This window comes from Ranitomeya imitator, chromosome 1, assembly GCF_032444005.1.
Source record: "Ranitomeya imitator isolate aRanImi1 chromosome 1, aRanImi1.pri, whole genome shotgun sequence".
Lineage (NCBI taxonomy): Eukaryota > Metazoa > Chordata > Amphibia > Anura > Dendrobatidae > Ranitomeya > Ranitomeya imitator.
Genome location: NC_091282.1, coordinates 559,764,226 through 559,787,243, shown reverse-complemented (window position 1 = coordinate 559,787,243; position 23,018 = coordinate 559,764,226).

Sequence of the window (23,018 nt, the reverse complement as noted above, 5' to 3'; positions counted from 1 at the left end):
TTCTCCGTCCTGCTGTCAGGCTATTTATCCCTGTTATCAGCCATTCCCCTGTCATGCTGTCAGTCTATTCTCTCTGTTATCAGCCATTCCACGTCCTGCTCTCAGTCTATTTCTCTCTGTTATCAGCCAATCCCCGTCCTGCTGTCAGGCTATTTATCCCTGTTATCAGCCATTCCCCTGTCATGCTGTCAGTCTATTCTCTCTGTTATCAGCCATTCCCTGTCCTGCTGTCAGTCTATTTCTCTCTGTTATCAGCCATTCCACGTCCTGCTGTCAGTCTATTTCTCTCTGTTATCAGCCATTCTCCGTCCTGCTGTCAGGCTATTTCTCTCTGTTATCAGCCATTCTCCGTCCTGCTGTCAGGCTATTTATCCCTGTTATCAGCCATTCCCCTGTCATGCTGTCAGTCTATTCTCTCTGTTATCAGCCATTCCCTGTCCTGCTGTCAGTCTATTTCTCTCTGTTATCAGCCATTCCCCTGTCCTGCAATCAGTCTATTCTCTCTGTTATCAGCCATTCCCCCGTCCTGCTGTCAGTCTATTCTCTCTGTTATCAGCCATTCCCCCGTCCTGTTGTCAGTCTATTTCTCTCTATCAGCCATTCCCCATCCTGCTGTCAGTCTATTTCTATCTGTTATCAGCCATTCCCCTGTCCTGCTGCCAGTCTATTTCTCTCTGTTATCAGCCATTCCCCTGTCCTGCTGTCAGTCTATTTCTCTCTGTTATCAGCCAATCCCCGTCCTGCTGTCAGTCTATTGCTCTCTGTTATCAGCCATTTCCCCGTCCTGCGGTCAGTCTATTTCTCTCTGTTAACAGCCAATCCCTATCCTGCTGTCAGTCTATTTCTCTCTGTTATCAGCCATTCCCCCGTCCTGCTGTCAGTTTATTTCTCTCTGTTATCAGCCATTCCCCTGTCCTGCTGTTAGTCTATTTCTCTCTGTTAATAGCTATTCCCCATCCCGCTGTCAGTCTATTCTCTCTGTTATCAGCCATTCTCCGTCCTGCTGTCAAGCTATTTATCCCTGTTATCAGCCATTCCCCTGTCATGCTGTCAGTCTATTCTCTCTGTTATCAGCCATTCCCTGTCCTGCTGTCAGTCTATTTCTCTCTGTTATCAGCCATTCCCCGTCCTGCTGTCAGTCTATTTCTCTCTGTTATCAGCCATTCCCTCGTCCTGCTCTCAGTCTATTTCTCTCTGTTATCAGCCAATCCCCGTCCTGCTGTCAGGCTATTTATCCCTGTTATCAGCCATTCCCTGTCATGCTGTCAGTCTATTCTCTCTGTTATCAGCTATTCCACGTCCTGCTTTCAGTCTATTTCTCTCTGTTATCAGCCATTCTCCGTCCTGCTGTCAGGTTATTTCTCTCTGTTATCAGCCATTCTCCGTCCTGCTGTCAGGCTATTTATCCCTGTTATCAGCCATTCCCCTGTCATGCTGTCAGTCTATTCTCTCTGTTATCAGCCATTCCATGTCCTGCTGTCAGTCTATTTCTCTCTGTTATCAGCCATTCCCCATCCTGCTGTCAGTCTATTTCTCTCTGTTATCAGCCATTCCCTCGTCCTGCTCTCAGTCTATTTCTCTCTGTTATCAGCCAATCCCCGTCCTGCTGCCATGCTATTTATCCCTGTTATCAGCCATTCCCCTGTCATGCTGTCAGTCTATTCTCTCTGTTATCAGCCATTCCCTGTCCTGCTGTCAGTCTATTTCTCTCTGTTATCAGCCATTCCCCGTCCTGCTGTCAGTCTATTTCTCTCTGTTATCAGCCATTCCCTCGTCCTGCTCTCAGTTTATTTCTCTCTGTTATCAGCCAATCCCCGTCCTGCTGTCAGGCTATTTATCCCTGTTATCAGCCATTCCCCTGTCATGCTGTCAGTCTATTCTCTCTGTTATCAGCCATTCCCTGTCCCGCTGTCAGTCTATTTCTCTCTGTTATCAGCCATTCCCCGTCCTGCTGTCAGTCTATTTCTCTCTGTTATCAGCCATTCTCCGTCCTGCTGTCAGGCTATTTATCCCTGTTATCAGCCATTCCCCTGTCATGCTGTCAGTCTATTCTCTCTGTTATCAGCCATTCCCTGTCCTGCTGTCAGTCTATTTCTCTCTGTTATCAGCCATTCCTCGTCCTGCTGTCAGTCTATTTCTCTCTGTTATCAGCCATTCCCTCGTCCTGCTCTCAGTCTATTTCTCTCTGTTATCAGCCATTCTCCGTCCTGCTGTCAGGCTATTTATCCCTGTTATCAGCCATTTCCCTGTCATGCTGTCAGTCTATTCTCTCTGTTATCAGCCATTCCCTGTCCTGCTGTCAGTCTATTACTCTCTGTTATCAGCCATTCCACGTCCTGCTGTCAGTCTATTTCTCTCTGTTATCAGCCATTCCCCATCTTGCTGACCGTCTATTTCTCTGTTATCAGCCATTCTCCTGTCCTGCTGTCAGTCTATTCTCTCTGTTATCAGCCATATCCCTGTCCTGTGTTCAGTCTATTTCTCTCTGTTATCAGCCATTCCCCTGTCCTGCTGTCAGTCTATTCTCTCTGTTATCAGCCATTCCCCATCCCGCTGTCAGTCTATTCTCTCTGTTATCAGCCATTCCCCTGTCCTGTGTTCAGTCTATTTCTCTCTATCAGCCATTCTCCTGTACTGCTGTCAGTCTATTTCTCTCTTTTATCAGCCAATCCCCGTCCTGCTGTCAGTCTATACTCTCTGTTATTAGCCATTCCTCTGTCCTGCTGTCAGTCTATTCTCTCTGTTATCAGCCATTCCCCCATCCTGCTGTCAGTCTATTCTCTCTGTTATCAGCCATTCCCCCGTCCTGTTGTCAGTCTATTTCTCTCTGTTATCAGCCATTCTCCTGTCCTGCTGTCAGTCTATTCTCTCTGTTATCAGCCATTCCCCTGTTCTGCTGTCAGTCTATTCTCTCTGTTATCAGCCATTCCCCTGTCCTTCTGGCAGTCTATTTCTCTCTGTTATCAGCCATTCCCCCTTACTGCTGTCAGTCTATTTCTCTCTGCTATCAGCCATTCCCCTGTCCTGCTGTCAGTCTATTTCTCTCTGTTATCAGCCAATCTCGTCCTGCTGTCAGTCTATTTCTCTCGGTTATCAGCCATTCCCCATCCCGCTGTCAGTCTATTTCTCTCTGTTATCAGCCATTCTCCTGTCCTGCTGTCAGTCTATTTTTCTCTTTTATCAGCCATTCCCCCCGTCCTGCTGTCAGTGTATTCTCTCTGTTATCAGCCATTCCCCCGTCCTGTTGTCAGTCTATTTCTCTCTATCAGCCATTCCCCATCCTGCTGTCAGTCTATTTCTATCTGTTATCAGCCATTCCCCTGTCCTGCTGCCAGTCTATTTCTCTCTGTTATCAGCCATTCCCCTGTCCTGCTGTCAGTCTATTGCTCTCTGTTATCAGCCATTTCCCTGTCCTGCGGTCAATCTATTTCTCTCTGTTAACAGCCAATCCCTATCCTGCTGTCAGTCTATTTCTCTCTGTTATCAGCCATTCCCCCATCCTGCTGTCAGTTTATTTCTCTCTGTTATCAGCCATTCCCTGTCCTGCTGTCAGTCTATTTCTCTCTGTTATCAGCCATTCCCCGTCCTGCTGTCAGTCTATTTCTCTGTTATCAGCCATTCCCCATCCCGCTGTCAGTCTATTTCTCTCTGTTATCAGCCATTCCCCATCTTGCTGTCAGTCTATTTCTCTGTTATCAGCCATTCTCCTGTCCTGCTGTCAGTCTATTCTCTCTGTTATCAGCCATTCCCCTGTCCTGTGTTCAGTCTATTTCTCTCTGTTATCAACCATTCTCCTGTCCTGCTGTCAGTCTATTCTCTCTGTTATCAGCCAATCCCCCGTCCTGTTGTCAGTCTATTCTCTCTGTTATCAGCCATTCCCCCATCCTGTTGTCAGTCTATTTCTCTCTGTTATCAGCCATTCCCCGTCCTGCTGTCAGTCTATTCTCTGTTATCAGCCATTCCCCATCCCGCTGTCAGTCTATTTCTCTCTGTTATCAGCCATTCCCCATCCCGCTGTCAGTCTATTTCTCTCTGTTATCAGCCATTCCCCATCTTGCTGTCAGTCTATTTCTCTCTGTTATCAGCCATTTCCCGTCCTGCTGTCAGTCTATTCTCTCTGTTATCAGCCATTCCCCTGTCCTGTGTTCAGTCTATTTCTCTCTGTTATCAGCCATTCCCCTGTCCTGCTGTCAGTCTATTCTCTCTGTTATCAGCCATTCCCCATCCCGCTGTCAGTCTATTTCTCACTTTTATCAGCCAATCCCCATCCTGCTGTCAGTCTATTCTCTCTGTTATCAGCCATTCCCCTGTCCTGCTGTCAGTCTATTCTCTCTGTTATCAGCCAATCCCCGTCCTGTTGTCAGTCTATTCTCTCTGTTATCAGCCATTCCCCTGTCCTGCAATCAGTCTATTCTCTCTGTTATCAGCCATTCCCCCGTCCTGCTGTCAGTCTATTCTCTCTGTTATCAGCCATTCCCCCGTCCTGTTGTCAGTCTATTTCTCTCTATCAGCCATTCCCCATCCTGCTGTCAGTCTATTTCTATCTGTTATCAGCCATTCCCCTGTCCTGCTGCCAGTCTATTTCTCTCTGTTATCAGCCATTCCCCTGTCCTGCTGTCAGTCTATTTCTCTCTGTTATCAGCCAATCCCCGTCCTGCTGTCAGTCTATTGCTCTCTGTTATCAGCCATTTCCCCGTCCTGCTGTCAGTTTATTTCTCTCTGTTATCAGCCATTCCCCTGTCCTGCTGTTAGTCTATTTCTCTCTGTTAATAGCTATTCCCCATCCCGCTGTCAGTTTATTTCTCTGTTATCAGCCATTCCCCGTCCTGCTGTCAGTCTATTTCTCTCTGTTATCAGCCATTCTCCGTCCTGCTGTCAGGCTATTTATCCCTGTTATCAGCCATTCCCCTGTCATGCTGTCAGTCTATTCTCTCTGTTATCAGCCATTCCCTGTCCTGCTGTCAGTCTATTTCTCTCTGTTATCAGCCATTCCACGTCCTGCTGTCAGTCTATTTCTCTCTGTTATCAGCCATTCTCCGTCCTGCTGTCAGGCTATTTCTCTCTGTTATCAGCCATTCTCCGTCCTGCTGTCAGGCTATTTATCCCTGTTATCAGCCATTCCCCTGTCATGCTGTCAGTCTATTCTCTCTGTTATCAGCCATTCCCTGTCCTTCTGTCAGTCTATTTCTCTCTGTTTTCAGCCATTCCCCGTCCTGCTGTCAGTCTATTTCTCTCTGTTATCAGCCATTCCCTCGTCCTGCTCTCAGTCTATTTCTCTCTGTTATCAGCCAATCCCCGTCCTGCTGTCAGGCTATTTATCCCTGTTATCAGCCATTCCCCTGTCATGCTGTCAGTCTATTCTCTCTGTTATCAGCCATTCCCTGTCCCGCTGTCAGTCTATTTCTCTCTGTTATCAGCCATTCCCCTGTCCTGCTGTCAGTCTATTGCTCTCTGTTATCAGCCATTTCCCCGTCCTGCTGTCAGTGTATTCTCTCTGTTATCAGCCATTCCCCCGTCCTGTTGTCAGTCTATTTCTCTCTATCAGCCATTCCCCATCCTGCTGTCAGTCTATTTCTATCTGTTATCAGCCATTCCCCTGTCCTGCTGCCAGTCTATTTCTCTCTGTTATCAGCCATTCCCCTGTCCTGCTGTCAGTCTATTGCTCTCTGTTATCAGCCATTTCCCCGTCCTGCGGTCAACCTATTTCTCTCTGTTAACAGCCAATCCCTATCCTGCTGTCAGTCTATTTCTCTCTGTTATCAGCCATTCCCCCGTCCTGCTGTCAGTTTATATCTCTCTGTTATCAGCCATTCCCTGTCCTGCTGTCAGTCTATTTCTCTCTGTTATCAGCCATTCCCCGTCCTGCTGTCAGTCTATTTCTCTGTTATCAGCCATTCCCCATCCCGCTGTCAGTCTATTTCTCTCTGTTATCAGCCATTCCCCATCTTGCTGTCAGTCTATTTCTCTGTTATCAGCCATTCTCCTGTCCTGCTGTCAGTCTATTCTCTCTGTTATCAGCCATTCCCCTGTCCTGTGTTCAGTCTATTTCTCTCTGTTATCAGCCATTCCCCTGTCCTGCTGTCAGTCTATTCTCTCTGTTATCAGCCATTCCCCATCCCGCTGTCAGTCTATTTCTCACTTTTATCAGCCAATCCCCATCCTGCTGTCAGTCTATTCTCTCTGTTATCAGCCATTCCCCTGTCCTGCTGTCAGTCTATTCTCTCTGTTATCAGCCAATCCCCGTCCTGTTGTCAGTCTATTCTCTCTGTTATCAGCCATTCCCCTGTCCTGCAATCAGTCTATTCTCTCTGTTATCAGCCATTCCCCCGTCCTGCTGTCAGTCTATTCTCTCTGTTATCAGCCATTCCCCCGTCCTGTTGTCAGTCTATTTCTCTCTATCAGCCATTCCCCATCCTGCTGTCAGTCTATTTCTATCTGTTATCAGCCATTCCCCTGTCCTGCTGCCAGTCTATTTCTCTCTGTTATCAGCCATTCCCCTGTCCTGCTGTCAGTCTATTTCTCTCTGTTATCAGCCAATCCCCGTCCTGCTGTCAGTCTATTGCTCTCTGTTATCAGCCATTTCCCCGTCCTGCGGTCAGTCTATTTCTCTCTGTTAACAGCCAATCCCTATCCTGCTGTCAGTCTATTTCTCTCTGTTATCAGCCATTCCCCGTCCTGCTGTCAGTTTATTTCTCTCTGTTATCAGCCATTCCCCTGTCCTGCTGTTAGTCTATTTCTCTCTGTTAATAGCTATTCCCCATCCCGCTGTCAGTCTATTTCTCTCTGTTATCAGCCATTCCCCGTCCTGCTGTCAGTCTATTTCTCTCTGTTATCAGCCATTCTCCGTCCTGCTGTCAGGCTATTTATCCCTGTTATCAGCCATTCCCCTTTCATGCTGTCAGTCTATTCTCTCTGTTATCAGCCATTCCACGTCCTGCTGTCAGTCTATTTCTCTCTGTTATCAGCCATTCTCCGTCCTGCTGTCAGGCTATTTATCCCTGTTATCAGCCATTCCCCTGTCCTGCTGTCAGTCTATTTCTCTCTGTTATCAGCCATTCCACGTCCTGCTGTCAGTCTATTTCTCTCTGTTATCAGCCATTCTCCGTCCTGCTGTCAGGCTATTTCTCTCTGTTATCAGCCATTCTCCGTCCTGCTGTCAGGCTATTTATCCCTGTTATCAGCCATTCCCCTGTCATGCTGTCAGTCTATTCTCTCTGTTATCAGCCATTCCCTGTCCTTCTGTCAGTCTATTTCTCTCTGTTATCAGCCATTCCCCATCCTGCTGTCAGTCTATTTCTCTCTGTTATCAGCCATTCCCTCGTCCTGCTCTCAGTCTATTTCTCTCTGTTATCAGCCAATCCCCGTCCTGCTGCCATGCTATTTATCCCTGTTATCAGCCATTCCCCTGTCATGCTGTCAGTCTATTCTCTCTGTTATCAGCCATTCCCTGTCCTGCTGTCAGTCTATTTCTCTCTGTTATCAGCCATTCCCCGTCCTGCTGTCAGTCTATTTCTCTCTGTTATCAGCCATTCCCTCGTCCTGCTCTCAGTCTATTTCTCTCTGTTATCAGCCAATCCCCGTCCTGCTGTCAGGCTATTTATCCCTGTTATCAGCCATTCCCCTGTCATGCTGTCAGTCTATTCTCTCTGTTATCAGCCATTCCCTGTCCCGCTGTCAGTCTATTTCTCTCTGTTATCAGCCATTCCCCGTCCTGCTGTCAGTCTATTTCTCTCTGTTATCAGCCATTCTCCGTCCTGCTGTCAGGCTATTTATCCCTGTTATCAGCCATTCCCCATCCCGCTGTCAGTCTATTCTCTCTGTTATCAGCCATTCCCCTGTCCTGTGTTCAGTCTATTTCTCTCTATCAGCCATTCTCCTGTACTGCTGTCAGTCTATTTCTCTCTTTTATCAGCCAATCCCCGTCCTGCTGTCAGTCTATTCTCTCTGTTATCAGCCATTCCTCTGTCCTGCTGTCAGTCTATTCTCTCTGTTATCAGCCATTCCCCCATCCTGCTGTCAGTCTATTCTCTCTGTTATCAGCCATTCCCCCGTCCTGTTGTCAGTCTATTTCTCTCTGTTATCAGCCATTCCCCATCCCGCTGTCAGTCTATTGCTCTCTGTTATCAGCCATTTCCCCGTCCTGCGGTCAGTCTATTTCTCTCTGTTAACAGCCAATCCCTATCCTGCTGTCAGTCTATTTCTCTCTGTTATCAGCCATTCCCCCGTCCTGCTGTCAGTTTATTTCTCTCTGTTATCAGCCATTCCCCTGTCCTGCTGTTAATCTATTTCTCTCTGTTAATAGCCATTGCCCATCCCGCTGTCAGTCTATTTCTCTCTGTTATCAGCCATTCCCCGTCCTGCTGTCAGTCTATTTCTCTCTGTTATCAGCCATTCTCCGTCCTGCTGTCAGGCTATTTATCCCTGTTATCAGCCATTCCCCCGTCATGCTGTCAGTCTATTCTCTCTGTTATCAGCCATTCCCTGTCCTGCTGTCAATCTATTTCTCTCTGTTATCAGCCATTCCCCGTCCTGCTGTCAGTCTATTTCTCTCTGTTATCAGCCATTCCCTCGTCCTGCTCTCAGTCTATTTCTCTCTGTTATCAGCCATTCCACGTCTAGCTGTCAGTCTATTCTCTCTGTTATCAGCCATTCCACGTCCTGCTGTCAGTCTATTTCTCTCTGTTATCAGCCATTCCCCATCTTGCTGACCGTCTATTTCTCTGTTATCAGCCATTCTCCTGTCCTGCTGTCAGTCTATTCTCTCTGTTATCAGCCATATCCCTGTCCTGTGTTCAGTCTATTTCTCTCTGTTATCAACCATTCCCCTGTCCTGCTGTCAGTCTATTCTCTCTGTTATCAGCCATTCCCCATCCCGCTGTCAGTCTATTCTCTCTGTTATCAGCCATTCCCCTGTCCTGTGTTCAGTCTATTTCTCTCTATCAGCCATTCTCCTGTCCTGCTGTCAGTCTATTTCTCTCTTTTATCAGCCAATCCCCGTCCTGCTGTCAGTCTATTCTCTCTGTTATCAGCCATTCCTCTGTCCTGCTGTCAGTCTATTCTCTCTGTTATCAGCCATTCCCCAATCCTGCTGTCAGTCTATTCTCTCTGTTATCAGCCATTCCCCCGTCCTGTTGTCAGTCTATTTCTCTCTGTTATCAGCCATTCCCTTGTCCTGCTGTCAGTCTATTCTCTCTGTTATCAGCCATTCTCCTGTCCTGCTGTCAGTCTATTTCTCTCTGTTATCAGCCATTCCCCGTCCTGCTGTCAGTCTATTCTCTCTGTTATCAGCCATTCCTCTGTCCTGCTGTCAGTCTATTCTCTCTGTTATCAGCCATTCCCCCGTCCTGCTGTCAGTCTATTCTCTGTTATCAGCCATTCCCCCGTCCTGCTGTCAGTCTATTCTCTCTGTTATCAGCCATTCCCCCGTCCTGTTGTCAGTCTATTTATCTCTATCAGCCATTCCCCATCCTGCTGTCAGTCTATTTCTATCTGTTATCAGCCATTCCCCTGTCCTGCTGCCAGTCTATTTCTCTCTGTTATCAGCCATTCCCCATCCCGCTGTCAGTCTATTTCTCTCTGTTATCAGCCATTCCCCATCTTGCTGTCAGTCAATTTCTCTGTTATCAGCCATTCTCCTGTCCTGCTGTCAGTCTATTCTCTCTGTTATCAGCCATTCCCCTGTCCTGCTGTCAGTCTATTTCTCTCTGTTATCAGCCAATCCCCGTCCTGCTGTCAGTCTATTGCTCTCTGTTATCAGCCATTTCCCCGTCCTGCGGTCAGTCTATTTCTCTCTGTTAACAGCCAATCCCTATCCTGCTGTCAGTCTATTTCTCTCTGTTATCAGCCATTCCCCGTCCTGCTGTCAGTTTATTTCTCTCTGTTATCAGCCATTCCCCTGTCCTGCTGTTAGTCTATTTCTCTCTGTTAATAGCTATTCCCCATCCCGCTGTCAGTCTATTTCTCTCTGTTATCAGCCATTCCCCGTCCTGCTGTCAGTCTATTTCTCTCTGTTATCAGCCATTCTCCGTCCTGCTGTCAGGCTATTTATCCCTGTTATCAGCCATTCCCCTGTCATGCTGTCAGTCTATTCTCTCTGTTATCAGCCATTCCACGTCCTGCTGTCAGTCTATTTCTCTCTGTTATCAGCCATTCTCCGTCCTGCTGTCAGGCTATTTATCCCTGTTATCAGCCATTCCCCTGTCCTGCTGTCAGTCTATTTCTCTCTGTTATCAGCCATTCCACGTCCTGCTGTCAGTCTATTTCTCTCTGTTATCAGCCATTCTCCGTCCTGCTGTCAGGCTATTTCTCTCTGTTATCAGCCATTCTCCGTCCTGCTGTCAGGCTATTTATCCCTGTTATCAGCCATTCCCCTGTCATGCTGTCAGTCTATTCTCTCTGTTATCAGCCATTCCCTGTCCTTCTGTCAGTCTATTTCTCTCTGTTATCAGCCATTCCCCGTCCTGCTGTCAGTCTATTTCTCTGTTATCAGCCATTCCCCGTCCTGTTGTCAGTCTATTTCTCTCTGTTATCAGCCATTCCCCGTCCTGCTGTCAGTCTATTTCTCTGTTATCAGCCATTCCCCATCCCGCTGTCAGTCTATTTCTCTCTGTTATCAGCCATTCCCCATCTTGCTGTCAGTCTATTTCTCTGTTATCAGCCATTCTCCTGTCCTGCTGTCAGTCTATTCTCTCTGTTATCAGCCATTCCCCTGTCCTGTGTTCAGTCTATTTCTCTCTGTTATCAACCATTCTCCTGTCCTGCTGTCAGTCTATTCTCTCTGTTATCAGCCAATCCCCCGTCCTGTTGTCAGTCTATTCTCTCTGTTATCAGCCATTCCCCCGTCCTGTTGTCAGTCTATTTCTCTCTGTTATCAGCCATTCCCCGTCCTGCTGTCAGTCTATTCTCTGTTATCAGCCATTCCCCATCCCGCTGTCAGTCTATTTCTCTCTGTTATCAGCCATTCCCCATCCCGCTGTCAGTCTATTTCTCTCTGTTATCAGCCATTCCCCATCTTGCTGTCAGTCTATTTCTCTCTGTTATCAGCCATTTCCCGTCCTGCTGTCAGTCTATTCTCTCTGTTATCAGGCATTCCCCTGTCCTGTGTTCAGTCTATTTCTCTCTGTTATCAGCCATTCCCCTGTCCTGCTGTCAGTCTATTCTCTCTGTTATCAGCCATTCCCCTGTCCTGCTGTCAGTCTATTCTCTCTGTTATCAGCCAATCCCCGTCCTGTTGTCAGTCTATTCTCTCTGTTATCAGCCATTCCCCTGTCCTGCAATCAGTCTATTCTCTCTGTTATCAGCCATTCCCCCGTCCTGCTGTCAGTCTATTCTCTCTGTTATCAGCCATTCCCCCATCCTGTTGTCAGTCTATTTCTCTCTATCAGCCATTCCCCATCCTGCTGTCAGTCTATTTCTATCTGTTATCAGCCATTCCCCTGTCCTGCTGCCAGTCTATTTCTCTCTGTTATCAGCCATTCCCCTGTCCTCCTGTCAGTCTATTTCTCTCTGTTATCAGCCAATCCCCGTCCTGCTGTCAGTCTATTTCTCTCTGTTATCAGCCATTCCCCCATCCTGCTGTCAGTTTATTTCTCTCTGTTATCAGCCATTCCCCTGTCCTGCTGTTAGTCTATTTCTCTCTGTTAATAGCTATTCCCCATCCCGCTGTCAGTCTATTTCTCTCTGTTATCAGCCATTCCCCGTCCTGCTGTCAGTCTATTTCTCTCTGTTATCAGCCATTCTCCGTCCTGCTGTCAAGCTATTTATCCCTGTTATCAGCCATTCCCCTGTCATGCTGTCAGTCTATTCTCTCTGTTATCAGCCATTCCCCGTCCTGCTGTCAGTCTATTTCTCTCTGTTATCAGCCATTCCCCGTCCTGCTGTCAGTCTATTTCTCTCTGTTATCAGCCATTCCCTCGTCCTGCTCTCAGTCTATTTCTCTCTGTTATCAGCCAATCCCCGTCCTGCTGTCAGGCTATTTATCCCTTTTATCAGCCATTCCCCTGTCATGCTGTCAGTCTATTCTCTCTGTTATCAGCCATTCCCTGTCCTGCTGTCAGTCTATTTCTCTCTGTTATCAGCCATTCCACGTCCTGCTGTCAGTCTATTTCTCTCTGTTATCAGCCATTCTCCGTCCTGCTGTCAGGCTATTTCTCTCTGTTATCAGCCATTCTCCGTCCTGCTGTCAGGCTATTTATCCCTGTTATCAGCCATTCCCCTGTCATGCTGTCAGTCTATTCTCTCTGTTATCAGCCATTCCCTGTCCTGCTGTCAGTCTATTTCTCTCTGTTATCAGCCATTCCCCATCCTGCTGTCAGTCTATTTCTCTCTGTTATCAGCCATTCCCTCGTCCTGCTCTCAGTCTATTTCTCTCTGTTATCAGCCAATCCCCGTCCTGCTGCCATGCTATTTATCCCTGTTATCAGCCATTCCCCTGTCATGCTGTCAGTCTATTCTCTCTGTTATCAGCCATTCCCTGTCCTGCTGTCAGTCTATTTCTCTCTGTTATCAGCCATTCCCCGTCCTGCTGTCAGTCTATTTCTCTCTGTTATCAGCCATTCCCTCGTCCTGCTCTCAGTCTATTTCTCTCTGTTATCAGCCAATCCCCGTCCTGCTGTCAGGCTATTTATCCCTGTTATCAGCCATTCCCCTGTCATGCTGTCAGTCTATTCTCTCTGTTATCAGCCATTCCCTGTCCCGCTGTCAGTCTATTTCTCTCTGTTATCAGCCATTCCCCGTCCTGCTGTCAGTCTATTTCTCTCTGTTATCAGCCATTCTCCGTCCTGCTGTCAGGCTATTTATCCCTGTTATCAGCCATTCCCCTGTCATGCTGTCAGTCTATTCTCTCTGTTATCAGCCATTCCCTGTCCTGCTGTCAGTCTATTTCTCTCTGTTATCAGCCATTCCCCGTCCTGCTGTCAGTCTATTTCTCTCTGTTATCAGCCATTCCCTCGTCCTGCTCTCAGTCTATTTCTCTCTGTTATCAGCCATTCTCCGTCCTGCTGTCAGGCTATTTATCCCTGTTATCAGCCATTTCCCTGTCATGCTGTCAGTCTATTCTCTCTGTTATCAGCCATTCCCTGTCCTGCTGTCAGTCTATTTCTCTCTGTTATCAGCCATTCCACGTCCTGCTGTCAGTCTATTTCTCTCTGTTATCAGCCATTCCCCATCTTGCTGACCGTCTATTTCTCTGTTATCAGCCATTCTCCTGTCCTGCTGTCAGTCTATTCTCTCTGTTATCAGCCATATCCCTGTCCTGTGTTCAGTCTATTTCTCTCTGTTATCAACCATTCCCCTGTCCTGCTGTCAGTCTATTCTCTCTGTTATCAGCCATTCCCCATCCCGCTGTCAGTCTATTCTCTCTGTTATCAGCCATTCCCCTGTCCTGTGTTCAGTCTATTTCTCTCTATCAGCCATTCTCCTGTACTGCTGTCAGTCTATTTCTCTCTTTTATCAGCCAATCCCCGTCCTGCTGTCAGTCTATTCTCTCTGTTATCAGCCATTCCTCTGTCCTGCTGTCAGTCTATTCTCTCTGTTATCAGCCATTCCCCCATCCTGCTGTCAGTCTATTCTCTCTGTTATCTGCCATTCCCCCGTCCTGTTGTCAGTCTATTTCTCTCTGTTATCAGCCATTCCCCTGTCCTGCTGTCAGTCTATTCTCTCTGTTATCAGCCATTCCCCTGTTCTGCTGTCAGTCTATTCTCTCTGTTATCAGCCATTCCCCTGTCCTTCTGGCAGTCTATTTCTCTCTGTTATCAGCCATTCCCCCTTACTGCTGTCAGTCTATTTCTCTCTGCTATCAGCCATTCCCCTGTCCTGCTGTCAGTCTATTTCTCTCTGTTATCAGCCAATCTCGTCCTGCTGTCAGTCTATTTCTCTCGGTTATCAGCCATTCCCCATGCCGCTGTCAGTCTATTTCTCTCTGTTATCAGCCATTCCCCCGTCCTGCTGTCAGTCTATTTCTATCTGTTATCAGCCATTCCCCCGTCCTGCTGTCAGTCTATTTCTCTCTGTTATCAGCCATTCCCCTGTCCTGCTGTCAGTCTATTTCTCTCTGTTAACAGCCAATCCCCATCCTGCTGTCATTCTATTTCTCTCTGTTATCAGCCATTCCCCATTCCGCTGTCAGTCTATTTCTCTGTTATCAGCCATTCCCCATCCCGCTGTCAGTCTATTTCTCTCTGTTATCAGCCATTCCCCCGTCCTGCTGTCAGTCTATTTCTCTCTGTTATCAGCCATTCCCCATCCCGCTGTCAGTCTATTCTCTCTGTTATCAGCCATTCCCCATCCCGCTGTCAGTCTATTTTCTCTGTGATCAGCCATTCCCCATCCCGCTGTCAGTCTATTTCTCTCTGTTATCAGCCATTCTCCTGTCCTGCTGTCAGTCTATTTTTCTCTGTTATCAGCCATTCCCCCATCCTGCTGTCAGTTTATTTCTCTCTGTTATCAGCCATTCCCCTGTCCTGCTGTTAGTCTATTTCTCTCTGTTAATAGCTATTCCCCATCCCGCTGTCAGTCTATTTCTCTCTGTTATCAGCCATTCCCCGTCCTGCTGTCAGTCTATTTCTCTCTGTTATCAGCCATTCTCCGTCCTGCTGTCAAGCTATTTATCCCTGTTATCAGCCATTCCCCTGTCATGCTGTCAGTCTATTCTCTCTGTTATCAGCCATTCCCCGTCCTGCTGTCAGTCTATTTCTCTCTGTTATCAGCCATTCCCCGTCCTGCTGTCAGTCTATTTCTCTCTGTTATCAGCCATTCCCTCGTCCTGCTCTCAGTCTATTTCTCTCTGTTATCAGCCAATCCCCGTCCTGCTGTCAGGCTATTTATCCCTTTTATCAGCCATTCCCCTGTCATGCTGTCAGTCTATTCTCTCTGTTATCAGCCATTCCCTGTCCTGCTGTCAGTCTATTTCTCTCTGTTATCAGCCATTCCACGTCCTGCTGTCAGTCTATTTCTCTCTGTTATCAGCCATTCTCCGTCCTGCTGTCAGGCTATTTCTCTCTGTTATCAGCCATTCTCCGTCCTGCTGTCAGGCTATTTATCCCTGTTATCAGCCATTCCCCTGTCATGCTGTCAGTCTATTCTCTCTGTTATCAGCCATTCCCTGTCCTGCTGTCAGTCTATTTCTCTCTGTTATCAGCCATTCCCCATCCTGCTGTCAGTCTATTTCTCTCTGTTATCAGCCATTCCCTCGTCCTGCTCTCAGTCTATTTCTCTCTGTTATCAGCCAATCCCCGTCCTGCTGCCATGCTATTTATCCCTGTTATCAGCCATTCCCCTGTCATGCTGTCAGTCTATTCTCTCTGTTATCAGCCATTCCCTGTCCTGCTGTCAGTCTATTTCTCTCTGTTATCAGCCATTCCCCGTCCTGCTGTCAGTCTATTTCTCTCTGTTATCAGCCATTCCCTCGTCCTGCTCTCAGTCTATTTCTCTCTGTTATCAGCCAATCCCCGTCCTGCTGTCAGGCTATTTATCCCTGTTATCAGCCATTCCCCTGTCATGCTGTCAGTCTATTCTCTCTGTTATCAGCCATTCCCTGTCCCGCTGTCAGTCTATTTCTCTCTGTTATCAGCCATTCCCCGTCCTGCTGTCAGTCTATTTCTCTCTGTTATCAGCCATTCTCCGTCCTGCTGTCAGGCTATTTATCCCTGTTATCAGCCATTCCCCTGTCATGCTGTCAGTCTATTCTCTCTGTTATCAGCCATTCCCTGTCCTGCTGTCAGTCTATTTCTCTCTGTTATCAGCCATTCCCCGTCCTGCTGTCAGTCTATTTCTCTCTGTTATCAGCCATTCCCTCGTCCTGCTCTCAGTCTATTTCTCTCTGTTATCAGCCATTCTCCGTCCTGCTGTCAGGCTATTTATCCCTGTTATCAGCCATTTCCCTGTCATGCTGTCAGTCTATTCTCTCTGTTATCAGCCATTCCCTGTCCTGCTGTCAGTCTATTTCTCTCTGTTATCAGCCATTCCACGTCCTGCTGTCAGTCTATTTCTCTCTGTTATCAGCCATTCCCCATCTTGCTGACCGTCTATTTCTCTGTTATCAGCCATTCTCCTGTCCTGCTGTCAGTCTATTCTCTCTGTTATCAGCCATATCCCTGTCCTGTGTTCAGTCTATTTCTCTCTGTTATCAACCATTCCCCTGTCCTGCTGTCAGTCTATTCTCTCTGTTATCAGCCATTCCCCATCCCGCTGTCAGTCTATTCTCTCTGTTATCAGCCATTCCCCTGTCCTGTGTTCAGTCTATTTCTCTCTATCAGCCATTCTCCTGTACTGCTGTCAGTCTATTTCTCTCTTTTATCAGCCAATCCCCGTCCTGCTGTCAGTCTATTCTCTCTGTTATCAGCCATTCCCCCATCCTGCTGTCAGTCTATTCTCTCTGTTATCTGCCATTCCCCCGTCCTGTTGTCAGTCTATTTCTCTCTGTTATCAGCCATTCCCCTGTCCTGCTGTCAGTCTATTCTCTCTGTTATCAGCCATTCCCCTGTTCTGCTGTCAGTCTATTCTCTCTGTTATCAGCCATTCCCCTGTCCTTCTGGCAGTCTATTTCTCTCTGTTATCAGCCATTCCCCCTTACTGCTGTCAGTCTATTTCTCTCTGCTATCAGCCATTCCCCTGTCCTGCTGTCAGTCTATTTCTCTCTGTTATCAGCCAATCTCGTCCTGCTGTCAGTCTATTTCTCTCGGTTATCAGCCATTCCCCATGCCGCTGTCAGTCTATTTCTCTCTGTTATCAGCCATTCCCCCGTCCTGCTGTCAGTCTATTTCTATCTGTTATCAGCCATTCCCCCGTCCTGCTGTCAGTCTATTTCTCTCTGTTATCAGCCATTCCCCTGTCCTGCTGTCAGTCTATTTCTCTCTGTTAACAGCCAATCCCCATCCTGCTGTCATTCTATTTCTCTCTGTTATCAGCCATTCCCCATTCCGCTGTCAGTCTATTTCTCTGTTATCAGCCATTCCCCATCCCGCTGTCAGTCTATTTCTCTCTGTTATCAGCCATTCCCCCGTCCTGCTGTCAGTCTATTTCTCTCTGTTATCAGCCATTCCCCATCCCGCTGTCAGTCTATTCTCTCTGTTATCAGCCATTCCCCATCCCGCTGTCAGTCTATTTTCTCTGTGATCAGCCATTCCCCATCCCGCTGTCAGTCTATTTCTCTCTGTTATCAGCCATTCTCCTGTCCTGCTGTCAGTCTATTTTTCTCTTTTATCAGCCATTCCCCACGTCCTGCTGTCAGTGTATTCTCTCTGTTATCAGCCATTCCCCCGTCCTGTTGTCAGTCTATTTCTCTCTATCAGCCATTCCCCATCCTGCTGTCAGTCTATTTCTATCTGTTATCAGCCATTCCCCTGTCCTGCTGCCAGTCTATTGCTCTCTGTTATCAGCCATTTCCCCGTCCTGCGGTCAATCTATTTCTCTCTGTTAACAGCCAATCCCTATCCTGCTGTCAGTCTATTTCTCTCTGTTATCAGCCATTCCCCCGTCCTGCTGTCAGTTTATTTCTCTCTGTTATCAGCCATTCCCTGTCCTGCTGTCAGTCTATTTCTCTCTGTTATCAGCCATTCCCCGTCCTGCTGTCAGTCTATTTCTCTGTTATCAGCCATTCCCCATCCCGCTGTCAGTCTATTTCTCTCTGTTATCAGCCATTCCCCATCTTGCTGTCAGTCTATTTCTCTGTCATCAGCCATTCTCCTGTCCTGCTGTCAGTCTATTCTCTCTGTTATCAGCCATTCCCCTGTCCTGTGTTCAGTCTATTTCTCTCTGTTATCAACCATTCTCCTGTCCTGCTGTCAGTCTATTCTCTCTGTTATCAGCCAATCCCCCGTCCTGTTGTCAGTCTATTCTCTCTGTTATCAGCCATTCCCCCGTCCTGTTGTCAGTCTATTTCTCTCTGTTATCAGCCATTCCCCGTCCTGCTGTCAGTCTATTCTCTGTTATCAGCCATTCCCCGTCCCGCTGTCAGTCTATTTCTCTCTGTTATCAGCCATTCCCCATCTTGCTGTCAGTCTATTTCTCTCTGTTATCAGCCATTTCCCGTCCTGCTGTCAGTCTATTCTCTCTGTTATCAGCCATTCCCCTGTCCTGTGTTCAGTCTATTTCTCACTTTTATCAGCCAATCCCCATCCTGCTGTCAGTCTATTCTCTCTGTTATCAGCCATTCCCCTGTCCTGCTGTCAGTCTATTCTCTCTGTTATCAGCCAATCCCCGTCCTGTTGTCAGTCTATTCTCTCTGTTATCAGCCATTCCCCTGTCCTGCAATCAGTCTATTCTCTCTGTTATCAGCCATTCCCCCGTCCTGCTGTCAGTCTATTCTCTCTGTTATCAGCCATTCCCCCGTCCTGTTGTCAGTCTATTTCTCTCTATCAGCCATTCCCCATCCTGCTGTCAGTCTATTTCTATCTGTTATCAGCCATTCCCCTGTCCTGCTGCCAGTCTATTTTTCTCTGTTATCAGCCATTCCCCTGTCCTGCTGTCAGTCTATTTCTCTCTGTTATCAGCCAATCCCCGTCCTGCTGTCAGTCTATTGCTCTCTGTTATCAGCCATTTCCCCGTCCTGCGGTCAGTCTATTTCTCTCTGTTAACAGCCAATCCCTATCCTGCTGTCAGTCTATTTCTCTCTGTTATCAGCCATTCCCCCGTCCTGCTGTTAGTCTATTTCTCTCTGTTAATAGCTATTCCCCATCCCGCTGTCAGTCTATTTCTCTCTGTTATCAGCCATTCCCCGTCCTGCTGTCAGTCTATTTCTCTCTGTTATCAGCCATTCTCCGTCCTGCTGTCAGGCTATTTATCCCTGTTATCAGCCATTCCCCTGTCATGCTGTCAGTCTATTCTCTCTGTTATCAGCCATTCCCTGTCCTGCTGTCAGTCTATTTCTCTCTGTTATCAGCCATTCCCCGTCCTGCTGTCAGTCTATTTCTCTCTGTTATCAGCCATTCCCTCGTCCTGCTCTCAGTCTATTTCTCTCTGTTATCAGCCAATCCCCGTCCTGCTGTCAGGCTATTTATCCCTGTTATCAGCCATTCCCCTGTCATGCTGTCAGTCTATTCTCTCTGTTATCAGCCATTCCCTGTCCTGCTGTCAGTCTATTTCTCTCTGTTATCAGCCATTCCGTGTCCTGCTGTCAGTCTATTTCTCTCTGTTATCAGCCATTCTCCGTCCTGCTGTCAGGCTATTTCTCTCTGTTATCAGCCATTCTCCGTCCTGCTGTCAGGCTATTTATCCCTGTTATCAGCCATTCCCCTGTCATGCTGTCAGTCTATTCTCTCTGTTATCAGCCATTCCCTGTCTTTCTGTCAGTCTATTTCTCTCTGTTATCAGCCATTCCCCATCCTGCTGTCAGTCTATTTCTCTCTGTTATCAGCCATTCCCTCGTCCTGCTCTCAGTCTATTTCTCTCTGTTATCAGCCAATCCCCGTCCTGCTGCCATGCTATTTATCCCTGTTATCAGCCATTCCCCTGTCATGCTGTCAGTCTATTCTCTCTGTTATCAGCCATTCCCTGTCCTGCTGTCAGTCTATTTCTCTCTGTTATCAGCCATTCCCCGTCCTGCTGTCAGGCTATTTATCCCTGTTATCAGCCATTCCCCTGTCATGCTGTCAGTCTATTCTCTCTGTTATCAGCCATTCCCTGTCCCGCTGTCAGTCTATTTCTCTCTGTTATCAGCCATTCCCCGTCCTGCTGTCAGTCTATTTCTCTCTGTTATCAGCCATTCTCCGTCCTGCTGTCAGGCTATTTATCCCTGTTATCAGCCATTCCCCTGTCATGCTGTCAGTCTATTCTCTCTGTTATCAGCCATTCCCTGTCCTGCTGTCAGTCTATTTCTCTCTGTTATCAGCCATTCCCCGTCCTGCTGTCAGTCTATTTCTCTCTGTTATCAGCCATTCCCTCGTCCTGCTCTCAGTCTATTTCTCTCTGTTATCAGCCATTCTCCGTCCTGCTGTCAGGCTATTTATCCCTGTTATCAGCCATTTCCCTGTCATGCTGTCAGTCTATTCTCTCTGTTATCAGCCATTCCCTGTCCTGCTGTCAGTCTATTTCTCTCTGTTATCAGCCATTCCACGTCCTGCTGTCAGTCTATTTATCTCTGTTATCAGCCATTCCCCATCTTGCTGACCGTCTATTTCTCTGTTATCAGCCATTCTCCTGTCCTGCTGTCAGTCTATTCTCTCTGTTATCAGCCATATCCCTGTCCTGTGTTCAGTCTATTTCTCTCTGTTATCAACCATTCCCCTGTCCTGCTGTCAGTCTATTCTCTCTGTTATCAGCCATTCCCCATCCCGCTGTCAGTCTATTTCTCTCTGTTATCAGCCATTCCCCGTCCTGCTGTCAGTCTATTTCTCTCTGTTATCAGCCATTCTCCGTCCTGCTGTCAGGCTATTTATCCCTGTTATCAGCCATTCCCCCGTCATGCTGTCAGTCTATTCTCTCTGTTATCAGCCATTCCCTGTCCTGCTGTCAGTCTATTTCTCTCTGTTATCAGCCATTCCCCGTCCTGCTGTCAGTCTATTTCTCTCTGTTATCAGCCATTCCCTCGTCCTGCTCTCAGTCTATTTCTCTCTGTTATCAGCCATTCCCCATCTTGCTGACCGTCTATTTCTCTGTTATCAGCCATTCTCCTGTCCTGCTGTCAGTCTATTCTCTCTGTTATCAGCCATATCCCTGTCCTGTGTTCAGTCTATTTCTCTCTGTTATCAACCATTCCCCTGTCCTGCTGTCAGTCGATTCTCTCTGTTATCAGCCATTCCCCATCCCGCTGTCAGTCTATTCTCTCTGTTATCAGCCACTCCCCTGTCCTGTGTTCAGTCTATTTCTCTCTATCAGCCAATCCCCGTCCTGCTGTCAGTCTATTCTCTCTGTTATCAGCCATTCCTCTGTCCTGCTGTCAGTCTATTCTCTCTGTTATCAGCCATTCCCCCATCCTGCTGTCAGTCTATTCTCTCTGTTATCAGCCATTCCCCCGTCCTGTTGTCAGTCTATTTCTCTCTGTTATCAGCCATTCCCCTGTCCTGCTGTCAGTCTATTCTCTCTATCAGCCATTCCCCTGTTCTGCTGTCAGTCTATTCTCTCTGTTATCAGCCATTCCCCTGTCCTTCTGGCAGTCTATTTCTCTCTGTTATCAGCCACTCCCCCTTACTGCTGTCAGTCTATTTCTCTCTGTTATCAGCCAATCTCGTCCTGCTGTCAGTCTATTTCTCTCGGTTATCAGCCATTCCCCATGCCGCTGTCAGTCTATTTCTCTCTGTTATCAGCCATTCCCCCGTCCTGCTGTCAGTCTATTTCTCTCTGTTATCAGCCATTCCCCTGTCCTGCTGTCAGTCTATTTCTCTCTGTTAACAGCCAATCCCCGTCCTGCTGTCTGTCTATTTCTCTCTGTTATCAGCCATTCCCCTTCCCACTGTCAGTCTATTTCTCTCTGTTATCAGCCATTCCCCGTCCTGCTGTCTGTCTATTTCTCTCTGTTATCAGCAATTCCCCCGTCCTGCTGTCAGTCTATTTCTCTCTGTTATCAGCCATTCCCCATCCCGCTGTCAGTCTATTCTCTCTGTTATCAGCCATTCCCCATCCCGCTGTCAGTCTATTCTCTCTGTTATCAGCCATTCCCAATCCCGCTGTCAGTCTATTTCTCTCTGTTATCAGCCATTCTCCTGTCCTGCTGTCAGTCTATTTTTCTCTTTTATCAGCCATTCCCCCCGTCCTGCTGTCAGTCTATTCTCTCTGTTATCAGCCATTCCCCCGTCCTGTTGTCAGTCTATTTCTCTCTATCAGCCATTCCCCATCCTGCTGTCAGTCTATTTCTATCTGTTATCAGCCATTCCCCTGTCCTGCTGCCAGTCTATTTCTCTCTGTTATCAGCCATTCCCCTGTCCTGCTGTCAGTCTATTGCTCTCTGTTATCAGCCATTTCCCCGTCCTGCGGTCAATCTATTTCTCTCTGTTAACAGCCAATCCCTATCCTGCTGTCAGTCTATTTCTCTCTGTTATCAGCCATTCCCCCGTCCTGCTGTCAGTTTATTTCTCTCTGTTATCAGCCATTCCCTGTCCTGCTGTCAGTCTATTTCTCTCTGTTATCAGCCATTCCCTCGTCCTGCTCTCAGTCTATTTCTCTCTGTTATCAGCCATTCCACGTCTAGCTGTCAGTCTATTCTCTCTGTTATCAGCCATTCCCCTGTCCTGTGTTCAGTCTATTTCTCTCTGTTATCAACCATTCCCCTGTCCTGCTGTCAGTCTATTCTCTCTGTTATCAGCCATTCCCCATCCCGCTGTCAGTCTATTTCTCTCCTTCAGCCATTCTCCTGTCCTGCTGTCAGTCTATTTCTCTCTTTTATCAGCCAATCCCGTCCTGCTGTCAGTCTATTCTCTCTGTTATCAGCCATTCCTCTGTCCTGCTGTCAGTCTATTCTCTCTGTTATCAGCCATTCCCCCATCCTGCTGTCAGTCTATTCTCTCTGTTATCAGCCATTCCCCCGTCCTGTTGTCAGTCTATTTCTCTCTGTTATCAGCCATTCTCCTGTCCTGCTGTCAGTCTATTCTCTCTGTTATCAGCCATTCCCCTGTCCTTCTGGCAGTCTATTTCTCTCTGTTATCAGCCAATCCCGGTCCTGCTGTCAGTCTATTTCTCTCTGTTATCAGCCATTCCCCCTTACTGCTGTCAGTCTATTTCTCTGTTATCAGCCATTCCTCTGTCAAGCTGTCAGTCTATTCTCTCTGTTATCAGCCATTCCCCCGTCCTGCTGTCAGTCTATTCTCTCTGTTATCAGCCATTCCCCATCCCGCTGACAGTCTATTTCTCTCCTTCAGCCATTCTCCTGTCCTGCTGTCAGTCTATTTCTCTCTTTTATCAGCCAATCCCGTCCTGCTGTCAGTCTATTCTCTCTGTTATCAGCCATTCCTCTGTCCTGCTGTCAGTCTATTCTCTCTGTTATCAGCCATTCCCCCATCCTGCTGTCAGTCTATTCTCTCTGTTATCAGCCATTCCCCCGTCCTGTTGTCAGTCTATTTCTCTCTGTTATCAGCCATTCTCCTGTCCTG